We start from the raw sequence: 8,025 nt of genomic DNA, 5'->3' as shown, positions 1-8,025 counted from the left end.
TCTCCTGTGACAGTTGGAACTGGTGCTCTCCACTCTCTCTCCTGTGACAGTTGGAACTGGTGCTCTCCACTCTCTCTCCTGCAACAGTTGGTACCAGTGCTCCCACTCTCCCGCCCTCTGACAGTTGGAACTGGTGATCTCTACTCTCCCGTCCTGTGACAGTTGGAACTGGTGCTCCCCATTCTCTCCTGTGACAGTTGGAACTGGTGCTCTCCACTCTCTGTCCTGTGACAGTTGGAAGTGGTGCTCTCAACTCTCTCTCCTGTGACAGTGGGAGCTGGTGCTCTCCATTCTCCCGTCCTGTGACAGTTGGAACTCGTGCTCTCCACTCTCTGTCCTGTGACCGTTGGAACTGGTGCTCTCCACTATATCTCCTGTCACAGTTGGAACCGGTGCTCTCCACTCTCTCTCCTCTGACAGTTGGAACTGATGCTCTCCACTCTCTCTCCTGTGACCGTTGGAACTGGTGCTCTCCACTCTCTCTCCTGTGACAGTTTGAACTGGTGCTCTCCACTCTCCTGTCCTGTGACAGTTGGAACTGGTGCTCTCCTCTCTCTCTCCTGTGACAGTTTGAACTGGTGGTCTCCACTCTCCTGTCCTGTGACAGTTGGAACTGGTGCTCTCCTTTCTCTCTCCTGTGACAGTTGGAACTGGTGCTCTCCAATCTCTCTCCTCTGACAGTTGGAACTGGTGCTCTCCACTCTCTCTCCTGTGACCGTTGGAACTGGTGCTCTCCACTCTCTCTCCTGTGACTGTTGGAACCGTTGCTCTCCACACACTGTCCTCTGACAGTTGGAACCGGTGCTCTCCACTCTCTCTCCTGTGACAATTGGAACTGGTGCTCTCCACTCTCCCGTCCTGTGACACTTGGAACTGGTGCTCTCCACTCTCTGTCCTGTGACACTTGGAACTGGTGCTCTCCACACACTGTCCTCTGACAGTTGGAACTGGTGCTCTCCACTCTCTGTCCTGTGACAGTTGGAACTGGTGCTCTACACTCTCTGTCCTGTGACAGTTGGAACTGGTGCTCTCCACTCTCTGTCCTGCGACAGTTGGAACTGGTGCTCTCCACTCTCTGTCCTGTGACAGTTGGAACTGGTGCTTTCCACTCTCTGTCCTGTGACAGTTGGAACTGGTGCTTTCCACTCTCTGTCCTGTGACAGTTGGAACTGGTGCTCTCCACTCTCTCTCCTGTGACAGTTTGAACTGGTGCTCTCCACTCTCCCGTCCTGCGACAGTTGGAACTGGTGCTCTCCACTCTCTCTCCTGTGACAGTTGGAACTGGTGCTCTCCACTCTCTCTCCTGTAACAGTTGGAACTGGTGCTCTACAATCTCTGTCCTGTGACAGTTGGAACTGGTGCTCTCCAATCTCTCTCCTGTAACAGTTGGAACTGGTGCTCTCCACTCTCTGTCCTGTGACAGTTGGAACTGGTGCTCTCCACTCTCTCTCTTGCGACAGTTGGAACTGGTGCTCTCCACTCTCTGTCCTGTGATAGTTGGAACTGCTGCTCTCCACTCTCTCTCCTGTGACAGTTGGAACTGGTGCTCTCCACTCTCTGTCCAGTGACAGTTGGAACTGGTGCTCTCCACTCTCTCTCCTGTGACAGTTGGAACTGGTGCTCTCCACTCTCAGTCATGTGACAGTTGGAACTGGTGCTCTCCACTCTCTGTCCTGTGACAGTGGGAACTGGTGCTCTCCACTCTCTCTCCTGTGACAGTTGGAACCGGTGCTCTCCACTCTCTCTCCTGTGACAGTTGGAACTGGTGCTCTCCACTCTCTCTCCTGTGACAGTTGGAACTGGTGATCTCCACTCTCTCTCCTGCAACAGTTGGAACTGGTGCTCTCCACTCTCTCTCCTCTGACAGTTGGAACTGATGCTCTCCACTCTCTCTCCTGTGACCGTTGGAACTGGTGCTCTCCACTCTCTCTCCTGTGACAGTTGGAACTGGTGCTCTCCACTCTCTCTCCTGTGACAGTTGGAACTGGTGCTCTCCACTCTCTCTCCTGTGACAGTTGGAACCGGTGCTCTCCACTCTCTGTCCTGTGACAGTTCGAACTGGTGCTCTCCACTCTCTCTCCTGCAACAGTTGGTACCAGTGCTCCCACTCTCCCGACCTCTGACAGTTGGAACTGGTGATCTCTACTCTCCCGTCCTGTGACAGTTGGAACTGGTGCTCCCCATTCTCTCCTGTGACAGTTGGAGCTGGTGCTCTCCACTCTCTGTCCTGTGACAGTTGGAACTCGTGCTCTCCACTCTCTGTCCTGTGACCGTTGGAACTGGTGCTCTCCACTATATCTCCTGTCACAGTTGGAACCGGTGCTCTCCACTCTCTCTCCTGCGACAGTTGGAACTGGTGCTCTCCACTCTCTGTCCTGTGACCGTTGGAACTGGTGCTCTCCACTCTCTCTCCTGTGACCGTTGGAACTGGTGCTCTCCACTCTCTCTCCTGTGACAGTTGGAACTGGTTCTCTCCTCTCTCTCTCCTGTGACAGTTTGAACTGGTGGTCTCCACTCTCCTGTCCTGTGACAGTTGGAACTGGTGCTCTCCTTTCTCTCTCCTGTGACAGTTGGAACTGGTGCTCTCCAATCTCTCTCCTCTGACAGTTGGAACTGATGCTCTCCACTCTCTCTCCTGTGACCGTTGGAACTGGTGCTCTCCACTCTCTCTCCTGTGACAGTTGGAACTGGTGCTCTCCACTCTCTGTCCTGTGACTGTTGGAACCGGTGCTCTCCACTCTCTGTCCTGTGACAATTGGAACTGGTGCTCTCCTTTCTCTCTCCTGTGACAGTTGGCACTGGTGCTCTCCAATCTCTCTCCTCTGACAGTTGGAACTGGTGCTCTCCACTCTCTCTCCTGTGACCGTTGGAACTGGTGCTCTCCACTCTCTCTCCTGTGACAGTTGGAACTGGTGCTCTCCACTCTCTCTCCTGTGACTGTTGGAACCGTTGCTCTCCACACACTGTCCTCTGACAGTTGGAACCGGTGCTCTCCACTCTCTCTCCTGTGACAATTGGAACTGGTGCTCTCCACTCTCCCGTCCTGTGACACTTGGAACTGGTGCTCTCCACTCTCTGTCCTGTGACACTTGGAACTGGTGCTCTCCACACACTGTCCTCTGACAGTTGGAACTGGTGCTCTCCACTCTCTGTCCTGTGACAGTTGGAACTGGTGCTCTCCACTCTCCCGTCCTGTGACAGTTGGAACTGGTGCTCTCCACTCTCTCTCCTGTGACAGTTGGGACTGGTGCTCTCCACTCTCTCTCCTGTGACAGTTGGAACTGGTGCTCTCCACTCTCTGTCCTGTGACAGTTGGAACTGGTGCTCTCCACTCTCTGTCCTGTGACAGTTGGAACTGGTGCTCTCCACTCTCTCTCCTGCGACACTTGGAACTGGTGCTCTCCACTATCTCTCCTGTCACAGTTGGAACCGGTGCTCTCCACTCTCTCTCCTGTCACAGTTGGAACTGGTGCTCTCCACTCTCTCTCCTGTCACAGTTGGAACTGGTGCTCTCCACTCTCTCTCCTGCGACACTTGGAACTGGTGCTCTCCACTCTCTCTCCTGCGACACTTGGAACTGGTGCTCTCCACTCTCTCTCCTGTCACAGTTGGAACCGGTGCTCTCGACCCTCTCTCCTGTCACAGTTGGAACTGGTGCTCTCCACTCTCCCATCCTGTCACCTGGAATATTGTGTTCAGTTTGGTCTCCTGATCTGAGGAAAATGGTTTTTGCTATTGAGGGAGTGCAGTGAAGGTTCACCAGACTGATTCCCGGGATGGCAGGACTGAATATGAGGAGAGATTGGATCGACTGGGCCTGTATTCACTGGAGTTTAGAAGGATGAGAGGGAATCTCATAGAAACATATAAAATTCTGACGGGACTGGACAGGCTAGATGCAGGAAGAATGTTTCCGATGTTGGGGAAGTCCAGGGGACACAGTCTAATGATAAGGGATAAGCCATTTAGGACTGAGATGAGGAGAAACTTCTTCACTCAGAGAGTTGTTAACCTGTGAAATGCTCTACCACAGAGAGTTGTTCATGCCAATTCATTGGATATATTCAAGAGGGAGACAGATATGGCTCCAACGGCTAAAGGGATCAAGGGGTATGGAGGGAAAGCAAGAAAGGTGTACTGAGGGAATGATCAGCCATGATCTTATTGAATGGTGGTGCAGGCTCAAAGGGCCGAATGGCCTACTCCTGCACCTATTTTCTATGTTTCTATATCTTTCTGTCTCTCACTCTCTGTCTCTTTCTCTCTCTGTCTCTCTCGCTCTGTCTCTCTCTCTCTCTCTCTGTCTGTCTGTCTCTCTCTCTCTCTGCTTCTCTCTTTCTCTGTCTCTCTGTCTGTCTCTCTCTCTGTCTCTCTCTCTCTCTCTTTCTCTGTCTCTGTCTATCTCTCTGTCTGTCTCTCTCTCTCTCGCTCTCTGTCTCCCTCTTTTGCTCTCTCTGTCTCTGTCTCCCTCTCTCCCGCTCTTGCTCTCTCTGTCTCTCTCTCTCACTCTCTTTCCATCTGTCTGTCTCTCTCTTTCTCTCTCTGTCTCTTTCTCTCTCTCTCTCACTCTGTCTCCGTCTCTCTCTCTGTCGCTTGCTCTCTGTCTCCCTCTGTTGCTCTCTCTCTCTCTCTGTCTCTCTCGTTCTCTCTGTCTCCCGCTCTCTCTCTGCCTCTCTCTCTCTCGCCTCTCTCTCTGCCACTTTCTCTCTCTGTTTCTCTCTCTCTCTGCCTCTCTCTCGCTCTGCCTCTCTCTCTCTGTCTCTCTCTCTCTCTCTGTCTCTCTCGTTCTGTCTGTCTGTCTCTCTCTCTCACTCCCTGTCTCCCTCTCTTGCTCTCGCTCTCTCTGTGTTTCTGTCTCTCTGTCTCTCTCTCTCTCTTTGTCCGTCAGTCTCTATCACCGTCTCACTCTCTTTGTGTGTCTTTCTCTCCATCTCTCTGTTCTCTCCGTCTCTCTCTCTCTCGCCATCTCTCTCTCTCTCTCTCCTTCTCTCTCTGCTTCTCCTGTCATTCAGGACACATTGTAAACTGTGACCGTTATATTCTCAGGGTTCGGAATGGAATGCTTCAAACCTGGATGAATTGTAATGAAATGGATAAATTTCTACCTGTGTGTGCGCGCGAGAGTGTGCGCGCAAGTATCTCTGTCTGTGTCTGCATGAGTGTCCTTATGAGTCTGTGTGAGTCTCTCTGTGGGAGTATGGGAGTGCGTGTTGGTGTGAGAGTGTGTGTGTGCGTGTGTAAGATTGTGCGTGTGAGTGTCTGTGTCTGTCTGTGAGAGTGTGTGAGAGAGAGTGTGTCTCTGTCTGTGAGTGAGAGTGTGTGTGTGAGAGTGTCTGTGTCTGTGAGTGTGTGTGTGAGAGTGTCTGTGAGTGTGTGTGTGAGGAGAGTGTGTGTATATGTGTGTCCGTGTGTGTGAGTGAGAGTCTATGTGTGTGTGTGAGTGTGTGTGTGTGAGTGTGTGTGTGAAATACCTGGGATAATCCACCACGATTAAAGCTGCTGTATCCAGGGCCGTTGTCGAGGTTCTGAGGTTTATCTGTTTCTTGTTGCCGTATTTCAGAGTGGGGTTCATCTTGAACGGGACACGGGAAGTCGATAATTTCTTCCCCGACTGATTTGAGTATCTGATCATTCGGCTTTACGATGAGGAGCTGACAGACCTCTTGTCTCACTGGGAACAGAGCTACAGGTTTATCTCCACTGCACGGTGAGTGGCCAAGGTCGGGACTGTACAGCAAGGTAGAATATATCTGTACACAATCCACGTGTGGATCATAGAATCAGAGAAATTTACAGCATGGAAGGAGGCCATTTCAGCCCATCGTGCACACGTCGGCCAAACAAGAGCTACCCAGCCTAATCGCACTTTCTAGCTCTGGGTCCGTAGCCCTGCAGGTTACGGCACTTCAAGTGCACATCCAAGTACTTTTTAAAGTGGTGAGGGTTTCTGCCTCTACCACCCTTTCAGGCAGTGAGTTCTGCCCCAGATCCCCACCACCCTCTGGGTGAAGACATTTCCCCTGAAATCCCCTCGATACCTCCCCCCAATTACTTTAAATCTGTGCCCCCTGGTTGTTGACCCATCTGTCAAGGGAAACAGGTCCTTCCTATCCACTCTATCCAGGCCCCTCATAATTTTATACACCTCAATCAGGTCTCCCCTCAGCCTCTTCTGTTGCAAAGAAAACAACCCCAGCTGATCCAAACTTTCCTCATAGCTAAAATTCTCCAGTCCCGGCAACATCCTCATACATCTCCTATGTACCCTCTGTAGTGCAATCAAACCCTTCCTGTAATGTGGTGACCAGAACTGCACGCAGTACAGTTATCCGAAAGATGGCACCTGTGACAGTGCGGCACTCCTTCAGTACTGCCCCTGCGAAAGTGCAATGCTCCCTCAGTACTGCCCCTCCAACAGTACGGCACTCCCTTAGCACTGCCCCTCTGACAGTGCGGCACTCCATCAGGACTGCCCCTCCGACAGTGCGGCGCTCCATCAGGACTGCCCCTCCGACAGTGCGGCGCTCCATCAGGACTGCCCCTCCTACAGTGCGGCACTCCCTCAGTACTGCCCCTCCGACAGTGCGGCACTCCCTCAGTACTGCCCCTCCGACAGTGCAGCAGTCCCTCAGTACTGCCCCTTCGACAGTGCGGCGCTCCCTCAGTACTGCCCCTCTGACAGTGCGGCACTCCCTCAGTACTGCCCCTCCGACAGTGCAGCACTCCCTCAGTACTGCCCCTCTGACAGTGCGGCACTCCCTCAGTACTGCCCCTCCGACAGTGAGGCGCTCCCTCAGTACTGCCCCTCTGACAGTGCGGCACTCCCTCAGTACTGCCCCTCCGACAGTGCAGCACTCCCTCAGTACTGCCCCTCTGACAGTGCGGCACTCCCTCAGTACTGCCCCTCCGACAGTGAGGCGCTCCCTCAGTACTGCCCCTCTGACAGTGCAGCACTCCCTCAGTACTGCCCCTTCGACAGTGCGGCGCTCCCTCAGTACTGCCCCTCTGACAGTGCAGCACTCCCTCAGTACTGCCCCTTTGACAGTGCGGCACTCCCTCAGTACTGCCCCTCCGACAGTGCAGTGCTCCCTCAGTACTGCCCCTCTGACAGTGCGGCACTCCCTCAGTACTGCCCCTTCGACAGTACGGCACTCCCTCAGTACTGCCCCTCCGACAGTACGGCACTCCCTCAGTACTGGGTAACGGGAACGCCGGCCTGGGATTAAGGAACTCAATCCCATGGCCTTTTGACTCCGAGGCGAGAGAGAGAGAGAGAGAGAGAGAGAAATACTGACTATGGCACAGCTGACACCTGATGTCGGATGAGAATGTATTGTGTTGGGTACGGGCTAATAATAACATAAGAAATAGGAGCAGGAGTAGGCCTTACAGCCCCTTGAGCCTGCTCCGCCATTCAATACAATATATTATGGACTCAGCTCCATTTCCCAATCCCCGCTCCCCATAACCCCTTGTTCCCTTATCAGTTAAGAAACTGTCTATTTCTGTCTTAAATTTATTCAATGTCCCAGCTTCCACAGCTCTCTGAGGCAGCGAATTCCACAGATTTACAACCCTCTGAGAGAAGAAATTCCTCCTCATCTCAGTTTTAAATGGGTGGTCCCTTATTCTAAGATTATGCCCCCTAGTTCTCGGCTCCCCCATCGATGGAAACATTCTCACTGCATCCACCCTGTCAAGCCTCCTCAGAATCTTATACGTTTCGGTCAGATCACCTCTCATTCTTCTGAATTCCAATGAGTAGAGGCCCAACCTCCTCAACTTTTCCTCATAAGTCAACCCACTCATCTCCGGAATCAACCTAGTGAACTTCTCTGAACTGCCACCAAAGCAAGTATATCCTTTCTTAAATATGGAAACCAAAACTGTACGCAGTATTCCAGGTGTGGCCTCACCCTCCCAATACATGGTCAAGGGGGCTGGAAAACAATGGGTGAGGGGGGACTGAGGGACACACACACACAGACACATACACAGAGCAGGAAAGGCCCAGGCTACATTCCC

This window comes from Pristiophorus japonicus, unplaced genomic scaffold (genome assembly GCF_044704955.1).
Source record: "Pristiophorus japonicus isolate sPriJap1 unplaced genomic scaffold, sPriJap1.hap1 HAP1_SCAFFOLD_375, whole genome shotgun sequence".
NCBI classification, from domain to species: domain Eukaryota; kingdom Metazoa; phylum Chordata; class Chondrichthyes; family Pristiophoridae; genus Pristiophorus; species Pristiophorus japonicus.
The sequence above is the reverse complement of the archived record's forward strand: the minus strand, read 5'-3'. Positions refer to the sequence as shown.